This window comes from Aulostomus chinensis, chromosome 2 (assembly GCF_037954235.1).
Source record: "Aulostomus chinensis isolate RoL2024-O1b breed Wild chromosome 2, RoL_Achi_v1.0, whole genome shotgun sequence".
NCBI lineage: Eukaryota > Metazoa > Chordata > Actinopteri > Syngnathiformes > Aulostomidae > Aulostomus > Aulostomus chinensis.
The window spans coordinates 7,569,010-7,583,150 of NC_141321.1; positions in this window are offsets into that span (position 1 = coordinate 7,569,010).

The following is a 14,141-nucleotide window of genomic DNA, read 5'->3' on the forward strand; positions in this document are numbered from 1 at the left end:
GACAACACCAGTGGGCAGACCTCCCTCTTACACAGTTAAACACATAACTTAAGTAGAACAATATTTCTTTCTCCAAGCAGAAATGATAAGTCTTTTGACTCCACAAGGACCCCGTCTCAGAGCAACACAAGGGAGAAAGCAATAGCAATACATGGACTGGTGATCGCACAAAGGCAGGGAGGAGAGGGAGAGGAGGAACGCTCCGCAAACCAGACTGAGCAGAAGAAGAGAGAGAGGGGCGAGAACTTCTCAACTCGTAAAGTGTCAGGAGAGAACTCCTGTTGTGATTTGATGCTGATAGAAATGGACTTCAACAGGATGAGACTGAGCAAAACATAAGAGAATACAAAATGCATTTATTTTGGTTCTTAATCTGTCGATTGAATGTTGGGATATTTATTTTGGTATCTAAAGCACTTTTTAATGAACAGGAGATCATATTCAACTGATTGCTTGCATTCACTGATGAAGATTAAGCAATTTGAAGTAACATAGAAATTTGAGGATGTAATGCATCATATGGCAGCACGGTGGTGCAGTGGTCAGCACTGTGGCCTCACAGCAAGAAGGTCCCGGGTTCCAGTCCCGGCTCCAGCACAGGATCTTTCTGTGTGGAGTCTGCATGTTCTCACTGTTCCTGTGTGGGTTCTCTCTGGTACTCCAGCTTCCTCCCACAGTCCAAAGACAGCAAGAGGGGACGAGGCTGATTGATACTCTAAATTGACTGTAGGTGTGACTGTGAGTGTGAATGGTTGTCTGTCTCTATGTGTTGGCCCTGTGATGGACTAGAGACTTGTCCAGGGTGAACCCTGCCTCTCACCTGAAGACAGCTGGGATAGGCTCCACCCCCCCCCCCCCGGACCCTTAACAGGAATAAATGGAGGAAAATGGATGGATGGAAATTTATTGCTTTGACAATTTATTGTTTTATTCATAGTCATTTAAATTTGGAGCTTCATTGCATGATTGTTGTGCAACAAAAAACTGTCAGAACTGAAGGTCCATTCAGCACATTTCATGTAAAATTGTGCCCGGCAGGTCTGTGTGGCTGTGAGTGTGAATGGTTGTCTTTCTCTGTGTGTTGGCCCTGTGATGGACAGGTGACCTGTCCAGGGTGAACCCTACCTCTCACCTGAAGGCTGCTGGAATAGGCTCCACCCCCCGTGTGAAGAAAATGGATGGATGTTTATGTATTCTGTTCTTTTCATTAGATGTGAGTTAACAAGTCATGAGCCCCTGGTAATGTATAATGCCTATGAACTGTGTAGTTCATAAGAAATACTGTATATAACCTGCTTTAACTGTTTTAGACCGTTAGTCTCTGTGCTTCTCCATAAAAGTGTAAAATGTATGTGGAAGGACAAACCACAGGTGCCAACATGTACACTATGTGGTCTGGTTGTAAAAGTCTAAAAAAAAAACCCAACGGATTTTGTGGCTTCTGGGTGACAGATTGATGGTTGTTTCTGTTGGTTCTAGAGACTAGAACCATTTGGCTCCAACCTAAATAGCCACCTCACAAATGGCCAGGAACTCTTTTCAACTTTTGGTCATCACCTGTGTTTGACCCCAATCTGCATGCCCCCTCCCAGTAAATGTGAAGAGATGTATAAATACCTGACAGTTTCTCAGAACAACAGAGAACTTCTGATGCTCCATGAGTGTGTTGTAACTTCTCTCTCATGCATGCATAAACTAGAATAGAAGCTTTGAGTTTCCAAGCCTCCTTCATGGTCACTGCTCCACTGGACCCCTCAATACACACCACCACACTAACACATGCTGTTTTCTGTGCCACTTACAGGCTGCAGATGCTGGAGGCCATCTGGAAGCACTGGAAAGGACCCATCAGCCCGGCGCTCTACATGTCTGACGCTGAGGCTCAGCAGTTCCTGCGCCACGCTCAAGCAGAACCGTAAGAATGTTTGCTACCACATAATGTACAAGGAGGGTCACTTCTATCCAGTCAACCTGGTGAGAAATGTGGCCCTCAAGAATGCCAACACGCCCTACGTCTTCCTGATGGTCTTGCTCGCATGACTCTCCCTGCTTGCTGGAAACCTGGAGAGTGAGTAGCAGCACAGTCAGAAATGAAATGACTGCGCATATTAAAGGGAACAATAAAACAAATTTGAATCACTACAGTGTCATTTTCCTGGAGCTCGAAAGTCAAAAGCAGATTTATAAAAGAAGACTAAAGGTTTGGTTTGTGTTGCGAGGTCACAGGAATCTCACAGAGAACAGAAGAACTAGCAGATTCTTGATGCAACTCAGTCTTCAAAGGAAAGATTAAGCTGAATGTTGAAACACATGGAGCCTTTTTTTTTCTTTAGTTGGAGTTTTCAGTCTGACATCGAAGAGAGCGGCCGTGGCTGCATCAGTGACCCGCAGTCAGCACTTTGGTTGGAGTCACAAGAGCTGGGGTCAGTGCAGAATGACAGACAGGTGAGTGTGGAAGGGAAGAGTCAGGAGTGCAGGACATACAGTCAGATGTGCTTAGCAGACAGGGAGTGTGCAAACATGGAGGCTGACACAAATAAACTGAGTGTGGCAGGATAGCGCTACACTCCCCACCGTGAGGGGCAGTGTGGCAGACAATTAGTGAGTGGTCACCTATAAATAGACCTGGTCGGACCCTTCTCCGTCCTTTTCCGCTTCCTCTCCCTCCTTTACGGAGCCGACAGCCGTGCATGGTGGCGTCTCGCTGGTCAGCAGATCGGGTTGCAAAACAAAGCGGTGTGGTGTTACCGGGAGCTGGGCTGTCTCCCTTGGGCCGGTGTGTGCGTGGTACGCTTTCTGTGGTCTGGGCTGCGGGCCTCCTGCCTCTCGTCTGACGCCACGATCCTGCTGTCCGTGCGCGGCCGTCAATTGCCGCTGTGAGCCTCGCTGCTGTTTTGGTTCTTCTTCTTCTCTTCTCCTCTTGATACTTGCTGATTCGGCTCATAACGGGCTCCTTTCCCAGTAACGGCGGTTAAAGCCGTGCACTACGGCCTTTATAAGAGCCTCAACGTGGGCCAAGAGAGGGCATCCCGACCCTCATCGGCGCTGAGCCATCCCCTTGGAGACTGGTTTTAATTAGAGGGGCAGACATTTCCTTAATTACTTGAGTTTATTCCTTCTTTATTTGTTATTTCTTCCTTTGAATTATTACTGTTAAGTTTTTGTGGGTTATATCTGATTTATTGTTTAGATCCATTATTATTATTATTATTATTATTATTATTATTATTGCCTTTTGCTCCCCATTTGATCATTTTGATTTAAAATAGTTTCTGTCGGGTTGTTTGTGGTAGTGATATTTGGTTCATGTGGGAGGGTTGCCTTGATTTCATGTTTTTAATGGTGTTCTTTTCTTTTCTTTGACAGGTGTTGAGGGCCCAGAGCGGCAGCGGTCCCCCCTGGTGGTGGTTCCTTGCTCCTTGCAGTGTAGTTTTTTTGGATCCCTCCCCTTTTAGTTACCGCTGTCGTGGTAAGCCCCAGCCCTGTCCCCTTTTCCTTTCGGTAATTCCTCTTGCACTCCTTATTATATCCATTGGTATTCATTTAGTCTGTTGCTCATTTTAAAATATTTTTCTAATAAAAGGTATTTTTATAATTGGAAATCACGGTCCTGTCCTGTGGTATCTCTCGAACTGTGTGCCTTTGTTCAAATGGAAGCCTGGTCATTTTGAAATTTTGTTTATATCCTGGGGTGAAAGCCCCCAGGTGGCGTTGTCGGCAACTGTTCCCCACCGCTCGCCTTGCCACATCTGGCGTTGTCGGCAGGACCCACAAGTAAAAAGGACAGAGACGTGATTTCCATTTTTAATTTTTGTTTGTACTTAACCATTGATTCAGGTTTTATGATAGAGCCAAAACCGCAGTAACGCCACAGTCATTTTTCCTACCCAAAATCATCATCTTTTCCTTTCCTATTGGAGGTCTAGGTGTGGTAGTTTTGTTGTCGGTATGGAAGAGGAAATCCAGCAGCTCAAGGAGCTTGTGCTGCAGCTTAAGGCAGACAATGAGCGGCTGCTCCAGGAGCATACTGCATCTCATTCGGCCCTCGGTGGGGCAGCGTCAGTGTCCTCTGGTACAGCTAGTGGGGCTCCTCCTATTGTGACGGAGTGGCTGGTAGTTATTCCCAGGGACCGCAGATGTCCCGTTTTTAACGGTAGGTCAGGTATCAGGGTAGCTGAGTGGATATAGGAGATACAGGCATGCATGAGAGCCCGGCACCTCTCTGTTGCTGATCAGGCCCTCTTTATCATTGAGCATTTGGAGGGAGAAGCGCATGAGGAGATTAGGTTTCAACCAGGTGTAGAGCATGATGACCCGGCTCTCATTTTTTCCATCTTGCAAGAGCTGTACAGCCATTCCCTGTCCTATGTCACTCTGCAGCAGGCTTTCTTTGCGAGGCAGTGACAGGAAGGTGAGTCACTACAGGAGTTTTTGTTAGCTTTAATGCAGAGCGTCAAGCAGTGCGCTCCTGATGGGATGCCAAACTCTGAAATTCTGCTGCGCGATCAGTTCGTACAGCATGTCCTTGACAGTTCTCTGCGACGTGAACTAAAACAAATGGTTCGGCGCCAGCCCTCTGCTTCACTTCTAGAGGTGCGTGGGGAGGCCATTAGATGGGAGAGGGAGGGTCTTCCTGGGGGTTCTCGTGGGCGCAGCTGCTCTCTTCCGTCCGCTCATGGGTTGCAGCTTAGTGTTCAGAGTCGTTCTATCCCGGCCCCGGCGGTTGTCCCCCAGGGTCCTGGTTTAGCTGAACTGATGGACCTTTTAAAGAGTCAACAGGAGCAGCTTAACCAGCTTACCCGCACCGTAGCTTCCTTGCAGGCGCCCCGACCCAAGGTCGGACGTCACACAATTCTGTCATATGTCGCAGGTGTCAGCAGCCTGGGTACTTTGCCCGCGAGTGCGATGGGGAGCGGGTTCCATCTCGTGCACGTGCTCACTCTGTCACTGGGCTAACTTCTAACCCTTCTAGGCCTGCTTTGTCCACTCGGCAGGCGGAAAACTGAAGCCCGCTGAGCTTTTGAGCCAGAGCTTGGTGGGGGCTCCTCCAGGCTCTGTAGAAAGTAAACTGTCTGGTTTAATGTTCTCTTGTCCAAATGTGAATGTGTTGATGGCCGATGTCCCGGTGTCGTGTTTGGTGGATACTGGGTCCATGGTTTCCACCATCACAGAAAGTTTTTTTCAGGAGCATTTTGCACCTTGGGACCGTGATCGCCTGCAGTCCTGTAACTGGTTGCGGCTCCGGGCAGCTAATGGTTTAGCCATTCCATATGTTGGCTATTTAGAGCTTGATGTGACCCTTTGTGACAAGGTAATGTCTCGTTGTGGGATCTTGGTTGTTAAGGACCCCCCTGTAGCTATGACCTGTCCCTGGAGTCTTGGAGATGAATGTTATCAGACGTTGTTATCAAGATCTTTTTGGGGCCTATGACCGGTCTCTGTTTGAGGCACCCTCAGTGCTACAGGCCCCTGGCCCAGTTATTGAGGCCCTTCAGAAATGTCACCAGGCTGCAGCCCAGGTTCCCGAAAACCCCACTGGTTCAGTGAGGGTGCAAGGTAAGCAGGCCCTTCGTATCCCTGGTGGGGTAATGAAGATTGTAACTACTTCCTGGCCAATCATTGACTCCACGCTTCATACTGATGTTAATAAAGTGCATTTATTTTCTTTGTCGTATGGTTTAAGCACCGTTGAACACCTTGAAAACTAAAAGGAAAATGAGATGGAAAATCTCAAAGAATATTTGTCATGACAGACAGCAGATTTATACATATTCAAATAAATGAAACTCTATTAGACTACATTAACCTCTAAACATTACTTTCTTTAGTTACACAGATTAAACAGCTACAGATTTAAATCCTATAACTTGTGTCTCCTTTAAAAAAACAAAAAAAACAAATGTCCTCGTAAGCAATAGGAATTCAAATTCTAAACACACTGTAGACACTGTTAGCTCACTAGATCAACTGCAGTGAAATTCAGCTCTTGTAGTGAATAAAGAACAAACCAAACTTCAAGTCGTGCACAAATGGCATTTAAAGTGGATCATGTGCTAATGTGTCAATAGCTTACAATGCAAAATAGCTAGCTGCACAGTAATGAAATGCAATTGATATGCAAATTCGCGTTTCACACAATCACTCGGTACTATTAACATCAAACATCAAGTTAGTACAGAACAAAGGAAAGCTATTTACCGTGTGCGCCCTTGACCAGTTGTAGAATGAAACTTAAACTTATTACTCTGTCTCTCTTTCGCTCCGTCTCTCTTTCGCGCCGTTTCTCTGCCGCACTTCCGTGTTTTACGCGCTTCCGTGTTTGACGCGCTTTAACTGTTTACGCCTAGCGGACTTCTGATCTGCGTCAGAGGGTCACGTGATAAACAAGAGTAAACTTAAAATAAATAAATACAATCATTTACAAAGATAGTGGCCAGCACTTACTCATCACATTTTTCAGATCAGGCTGTGCTGTTTGAGCCCCCTGACTCTGGTTTGCCAAGTGGGTTGCTGGTTGGCACCCTGTTTGGTTTGTGTTGTCCGGGGTACGGCTTACATTCCGGTGGTCAATGTGGGGACAACTGATATTCTTTTGCACCCACGGATCTGTCTGGGTGCTCTCAGTCGCGCCCAAGTTGTCAGTCTACCCACAGAGGTAACTGAGGTGAGGCTGACTACAGCTATCGTCTCCTCCCAAGTAGCTTCTGGCTCAACCTCAGGGGTTTCCCCACCAGTAGATTTGGCCATGTTGACAGAGGAAGAGCAGATGGAGGTGAGGTCCTTGTTACAGGAATACAGTTCAGTCTGTGCAGCCCATGATGGCGACTTGGGCTGTACCAACCTCAGCTCCCACGACATTCCGCTCCTGGATGATGTCCCTGTGAGGCAGAGATACCGCAGTATCCCCTTCAGAGTACGAAGCTGTAAAAGCTCACATCAACCAGCTTCTTGAAGCGCAGGTCAGTAAGGAGAGCAGTAGCCCTTGTGCCTCACCCATTGTTTTGGTCCGTAAGAAGGACAGCAGTTTGCGCTTGTGCGTAGATTACCGTCTTCTTAACAGTAAGACTAGGAGAGACGCTTTCCCTTTGCCGCGCATTGAGGAAAGCCTAGATGCACTCAGTGGTGCCCGCTGGTTCTCCACCGTTGATTTTGCCAGTGGGTACAACCAGGTACCAGTGTCGGAGCCAGATCGGCCCAAGACCGCTTTTTGTACTCCGTTCGGAATTTTTGAGTTCAATCGGATGCCTTTTGGACTGTGCAACGCCCCAAGTACTTTCCATCGGCTGATGCAGAGAATGTTTGGAGATCAGCAGGGGCAGTCTCTCCTCTTGTACCTTGATGATATTGTCGTCTTCTCCTCCTCTGTGTCCCAGCATCTGCAGTGGCTGAAAGTTGTGCTGGGTCGCCTTCAAAAGGAAGGCTTGAAGGCCAAACTTGAGAAGTGCATCTTCTTCCAGAAGGAAGTTAAGTACTTGGGTCATGTTGTTTCCAGTGAGGGTGTCTCCACAGACCCCGAAAAGATTGAGGCTGTGTCCAAATGGAAACGACCCCGTCATGTTTCCAAGCTGCGCTCCTTTTTGGGTTTCGCCAGCCACTACCAGCGTTTTGTGGAGGGCTTTTCCCAATTGGCCAGTCCTCTGCATAAGTTAGTGGCTGAGCTCACCAGCAAAAAGTCCAGAAAAGGGTCTGGGCAGGCTCATAGTGCTTCCTGGACGTCCCAGTGTGAGGCCAGTTTTGAGGCCTTGAAGTCAAGGTTAGTGTCAGCCCCAGTTTTGACTTACGCTGACTTTTCTCGTCCTTTCATTTTGGAAGTTGACGCTAGTCACAGTGGGCTGGGGCAGTGCTCTCCCAAGAGACCGACAGAGGTGTTCAGCCTGTAGCTTATGCCAGCTGTTGAAAGCTGTTCTTGGCCCCGAGGCTCGAGCAGCCCCTCCTAGGGCCCACTCGCCTCGCAGATCAGAACAGATGGAGGCTGACTCCCTCAGTGATGGTGACTTGTGGCTCTTGGTACCCGAAACACCTTTACCTCCTGCGGGCCCGAGTAGTTCCTCCGCTGAAACCTGTTCAGAGGTTCAGGCCAGCTCAAGTGCATTTCCTACATCGAGGGGCATTGTACCATCTTTTTATTCTTTGTCCCCCTTAGAGCAACCCAGCACCAGTCAGCAAGTTCCGCGTCGGACGGCTCGCACTACAGCTGGCCACCATTCCAACCCTTACCATCTCCCCTTACCTGCAGACCAGCATGGTAATCCAGTACAGTCTGTATATAATGCCCAAATGGCCATTTTCAGGCCCTGGTGTTAGCATTTGTAATTTTTTTGTTTCATCGTCGGGCCGACGACACAAAAGCTGGGGGTAGATGTGGCAGGATAGCGCTACACTCCCCACCGTGAGGGGCAGTGTGGCAGACAATTAGTGAGTGGTCACCTATAAATAGCCCTCGTCGGACCCTTCTCCGTCCTTTCCGCTTCCTCTCCCTCCTTTACAGAGCCAACAGCCGTGCGTGGTGGCGTCTCGCTGGCCAGCAGATCGGGTTACAAAACAAAGGTATGCATGCTTGCTCTGCTCGATTATTCAGTGTCACGGGCCCCGTGTTTACTCCGGTTTTGCTCCGTTCAGCAGTGTGGTGTTACCGGGAGCTGGGCTGTCTCCCTTGGGCCGATGTGTGCGTGGTGCGCTTTTTGTGGGTAAGACGCATAGTTGTCTGCCTTTCATATCAAGCTGCCGATGATCTGTGGTGTTTTGATTATCCTCTCCCGGCCATCGTTTGTGTAGTCTGGGCTGCGGGCTTCCTCCTCCTACCTCGTCTGACGACACGATTCTGCTCTCCGGTAGGAAATGTTTATTCTTGGCATTTGTTATTTTGTAATGCCCTATATGCACATTTTAATTAGGTTAACTTGTTTATTTTGCAGCGCGCGGCCGTCAATTGCCGCTGTGAGCCTCGCTGCTGTTTTGGTTCTTCTTCTTCTCTTCTCGTCTTCTTCATTTTTGATTTTTGCTGATTCGGCTCATAACGAGCTCTGCTCCCAGTAACTGCGGTTAAAGCCGTGCACTACGGCCTTTTTAAGAGCCTCAACGTGGGCCAAGAGAGGGCATCCCGACCCTCATCGGCCCTGAGCCATCCCTCTTGGAGACTGGTTTTAATTAGAGGGGCAGACATTTCCTTAATTACTTGAGTTTATTCCTTTTTTATTTGTTATTTCTTTCTTTGAATTATTACTGTTTTTGTGGGTTATATCTGATTTATTGTTTAGAACCATTATTATCATTATCATTATTATTATTATTATTATTGCCTTCTGCTCCCCATTTGATCATTTGGATGTAAAACAGTTTCTGTTGGGTTGTTTGTGGTAGCGATATTTGGTTCGTGTGTGAGGGTTGCCTTAATTTCATGTTTTTAATGGTGTTCTTTTCTTTTCTTTGACAGGTGTTGAGGGCCCAGAGCGGCAGCGGTCCCCCCTGGTGGTGGTTCCTTATTCACGTTTTTTTTTTTGGTTTGCTGTGTCATGGGTGCAGTGTAGTTTTTTTGGATCCCTCCCTTTTAGTTACCGCTGTCGTGGTAAGCCCCAGCCCTGTCCCCTTTTCCTTTCGGTAATTCCTCTTGCACTCCTTATTATATCCATTGGTATTCATTTAGTCTGTTGCTCATTTTAAAATATTTTTCGAATAAAAGTATTTTTATAATTGGAAATCACGGTCCTGTCCTGTGGTATCTCTCGAACTGTGTGCCTTTGTTCAAATGGAAGCCTGGTCATTTTGAAATTTTGTTTATATCCTGGGGTGAAAGCCCCCAGGTGGCGTTGTCAGCAACTGTTCCCCACCGCTCGCCTTGCCACAAGAGGGGAGTAAACTTTGGAGTGAAAAGGCAGAAACAAACAAGCGCAACGAAAGAGATGATGAAGAAGAAGAAGAAATCCATCCATCCATTGTCTTCCTCTTATTCCTATTAAGGGTCGCGGGGACAGGTCACCAGTCCATCTCAGGGCCAACACATAGAGACAACCAACCATTCACACTCACAGTCACACCTACTGTCAATTTAGAGTATCAATCAGCCTCGTCCCCTCTTGATGTCTTTGGACTGTGGGAGGAAGCTGGAGTACCAGAGAGAACCCACACAGGAACAGGGAGAACATGCAGACACCACACAGAAAGATCCTGTGCTGGAGCCAGGACTGGAACCTGGAACCTTCTTGCTGTGAGGCCACAGTGTTGACCACTGCACCACCGTGCAGCCCTGATGAAGAAATATGGAAGGAATATTCACTCTGCAGCTCATGATGGTATCGCACTTCTGCACTCTACGTTTCTCCCTCTCATCATCAGGGACTCTTCCAAGGACACTTGTATGGGAAGAGTGCCACCGGGAGTGAAGGGGAAGTGCCATTTGTCTTTTGAGTGCTCATGGAAAGAAAACTGAAGAGAGAGGGAGAGAGCGCTGACATCTGTCGCTGGCTCTAGTTTAGGCGGATCCACATACGTTAGATAATGATCCAAATTCCTTTCATGCCAAACTGGTTCGCTCAGTTCATTTCTCAGCAAAACCTTCTTCATCTATAAATGATGCTTCTTTTTTGAAATATAAACAGAAATATGACATCACTTTTGAGTACTGGGAATTTGCTTTGATCTGGGGACCACCAGGTAGGGAGCCAAAAGGGACTTAACCTCCAACTTGTCCAGCCACCACCCAATCCTCAGCTAGTTGCATGGGGGTGGGGGGCACTTTTGGTAATTGTAGTCTCGTGTACATGGTCGTAAAAAAAATCAAGTGGGTTCTCTTGATTGTGGTTGGACCAATGTCATCAGTAGTCCATGAGAGGCCCCTTTACAGTTTGGCCCCCAAGCAATAAGCTAGTGTGTCCTTCCCCGTTGCAATGCCCCTGGGCACCATCTTTGGTTGGTTGGTGAGCAGACAGTTTGGTGTCTGTATGGGCACAACTCAACTGCACACATTCACTGAGTCACGAAGAACAAGTTGTATCAAGTAACTCTCCCGAACCACAAATTGTTACATATCTGGTCATGCATGGGTGTATTCTAGAACTTACACAGGGCCTTGAAGCCCATCTGCCTCAAGTTCTTGTGATATAAAAGGTCACTCCAGCTACGGACTTGTAACTGAATCTCTCAATATTTAAAAAAAAAAAAAAATAGATGAAATGCCAGCTACAATGTCAAAGGAGACAAAGACCCAACTTGCCCTCAGCTCTACGTCTTTCAGTTTAAGTGTTACAGTTTTTCTCGATTGCCTGCACACATTTTCCGAAAGCAAGCCTCATGGTCTCAGAACTCTACACACAAATCCAAAAACACACACACAGTGGGCAAAACCCATCACTTCGCCTGCAAAATGAAGCCTTACTTTCAAAACAAGGTAATTTCTTCTCAAAATGGTATTTTGTTGTCAAATGACAAACACAAACCTTAAATGAGTAGACAGTTATAAGAGTCAGTAGAACACTGATGTGCTCTACATAAAACACTACGATGAAAGGAAAGCTCTTTTTCTGCATTCATCATAATGCCTTTTTTGTTTAGTGTTACACTGCAGACAGATGTCAAATATTTTGGAATATAGTTTTTATAACCAGAACAAACAAATGAGGAACGGTGACAAATACATTTTATTTTTCCCAACAAAACAATGTACACAGTATACAACCCAACCATCACAAAGATGCCGGACAGCCTCATCCCCTCTTGATGTCTTTGGACTGTGGGAGGAAGCTGGAGTACCAGAGAGAACCCACACAGGAACAGGGAGAACATGGAGACTCACACAGAAAGATCCTGTGCTGGAGCCGGGACTCGAACCCCGAACCTTCTTGCTGTGAGGCCACAGTGCTGACCACTGCACCACCGTGCAGCCCAGAAAAACGCAGTTACAGTAAAAACAAACAAACAAACAAAAACCCGATGCTGCATCCTGTCTTCAGTTCAGGTCAGGCTCCAACACCTTATCGGGAGCTATCGCCTGGCATGGTGAACCCAGCCATGAAAAGAATCAAGTGTTATATCTCCAGATGCATCTTCCATAGCTTGGCGAAGGGTTATACATGTTTGTGCTTACTGGTCATACACCTTCCATCTACAGGCAAAAAAAAGTCGGATTGAGGAATGGAGAATATGGAGGAAAATAAACAACTAAAAAGCGTGGGTGGGCAGTGAACCAGTTCGGAATCAGAGCAGCTCCTTGGAAACTTACATTATCCCAAAGACAATGTACCTGAGCTGCTCTGGGTCATCTAACTCATCTGGAGTGTGGTGTGTAGAGTGTCCAGGAATGTGATCAGAGGGGCAGTGTTATAGGGGCCGAGGGTAGCATGGTGGTGGATGATGCCGTGGTGGGAAATCGCTGCACACATTGCGATGTTCTTACCTATTCTCATTTCGGAAAGTCCGGATGATGGATGCCACAGTGTACCTGCTCAAATTTGGCTGTCCTCTTTGCCCGTGTGGTCAACCATGTTAGACCATGGTTGACCACACGGGCAACCAAAGTGGCTCAGATCTCATCTGAAATTACAGTCCTTGGTCTTCCTCATCCTCATCCATGTCCTCCCCCTCCGACTCCCACTCCTCTGGCTCTGCCTCTGTTGGCATCCATTGCTCCAAAATAGAAGTGCTCACCTGTTGCCCTTTCATGCTAAAGCTCTGATTGCTAATTGTAGAACTGTGTGACAAGATTGTAGAACTGTGTGACAAGTGTTTGCCCATGTGACGAGTCAGCCATCCGCGTTTCTGCTTCCTCTTCATTCGCCGTCTCCGCCGCTTGCCGGTACCGACAACAATCCAAGGGGCTCCCGCCGATCTCGCTATCTCTTGAGGGACCGTGAAAAGGCGTTTGTGACTTCAGTTTCTGCCCTAAATCCGATCCCTATCAGGTCCTGGCGGCTGTAAATGGGGTTTCCGTTGCATGGGTGTATCCAGAGAAGATGAAAAAGACATAGAAAACACACAAGGGTGCAGGGTAGTGCAGAGCCTGGAGCCGCTGCGTCCGTGCGCGCCGCCATCTTGAGCAGAAGAAAGAAAAGAAATGTGGTGTATTGTTTAAATAAGACCTCATGAACACCTGTCCATTACCATACTATTACCATATTTTTACCAAGCTGCAATGTAAAGTGCTAATCATGGCCCTCCACCACCATTGTCTTTGAACATTTGGACCTCTAGAATATTTTGTGATGTGATGAAGAAGGGGGGAAAAAAATCATTCCAAAGAACAAAGCCTTTATTCGCATGGGGGTGGGTGGGTGAGTGAGGTTTCATTGCATGGTTGTCCAGCATCAACAGTTGGAGGGCTGCTGTCATCAGGCACTTTCAGGGGACCGCTCATCTTCTGTCATCTTTATCTGTGATGACTGGAGTCAGTCAAGATGACAGCAGTTCTGATTAGGATGATGCATTGATCTTCTTACAGCTGACCAACCTCTCAGTGAAGCTCTTGTATGAAAGCCTGTTCAAGCAAACAACAATGAAAATTGCTCGAGTTTATTAACAGAGGAGATTTGACCGTCAGGTTGTCCCTGAGAAGGAAGGCTAAGTTGTATGTTCAGTAGTACACGCCTCACATTCAACTCATTCATATTCTTTGCGTGTTTTATTTACCAGCTTTTGAAACGTAGAAATATAAAGCACATCTCTCCACAGGAGAAACAAACAAACCTTGAATGGCACATGAGTCTGACCTGCATCAGAGGTGAGGAAACCTACCATGAGGCATTTGATGTTCTGTCGGTTGACTGAACCGACTTTTGCTCTTGTAATGAAGCCTGTTTTGTGGCAAACATCAGTTAACGATGAACGTTTGATTGTGTTTATTAGCCAAGTGGATTTGACCAACAGGACCGTGAGAGGGTCTGTGAAAAGGAAGTTTCCCTGGGACGACGAAGACTGCGAGCCACCAGCAGTACGTTGGACACGTCTCACACCGAACTCATTTCTATTCTTTGCCAGTTTCAGTGTTCAAAATTGGAAAAATCCCAACAAAAACCAATTTTAAAATATGTCTCTCCACAGAAAAAATTTAAAGTAGCACATGAGTCTGACCTGCATCAGAGGTGAGGAAACCTACCATGAGGCATTTGATTTTCTGTTGGTTTACTGAACCGACTTTCGCTCTTGTAATGAAG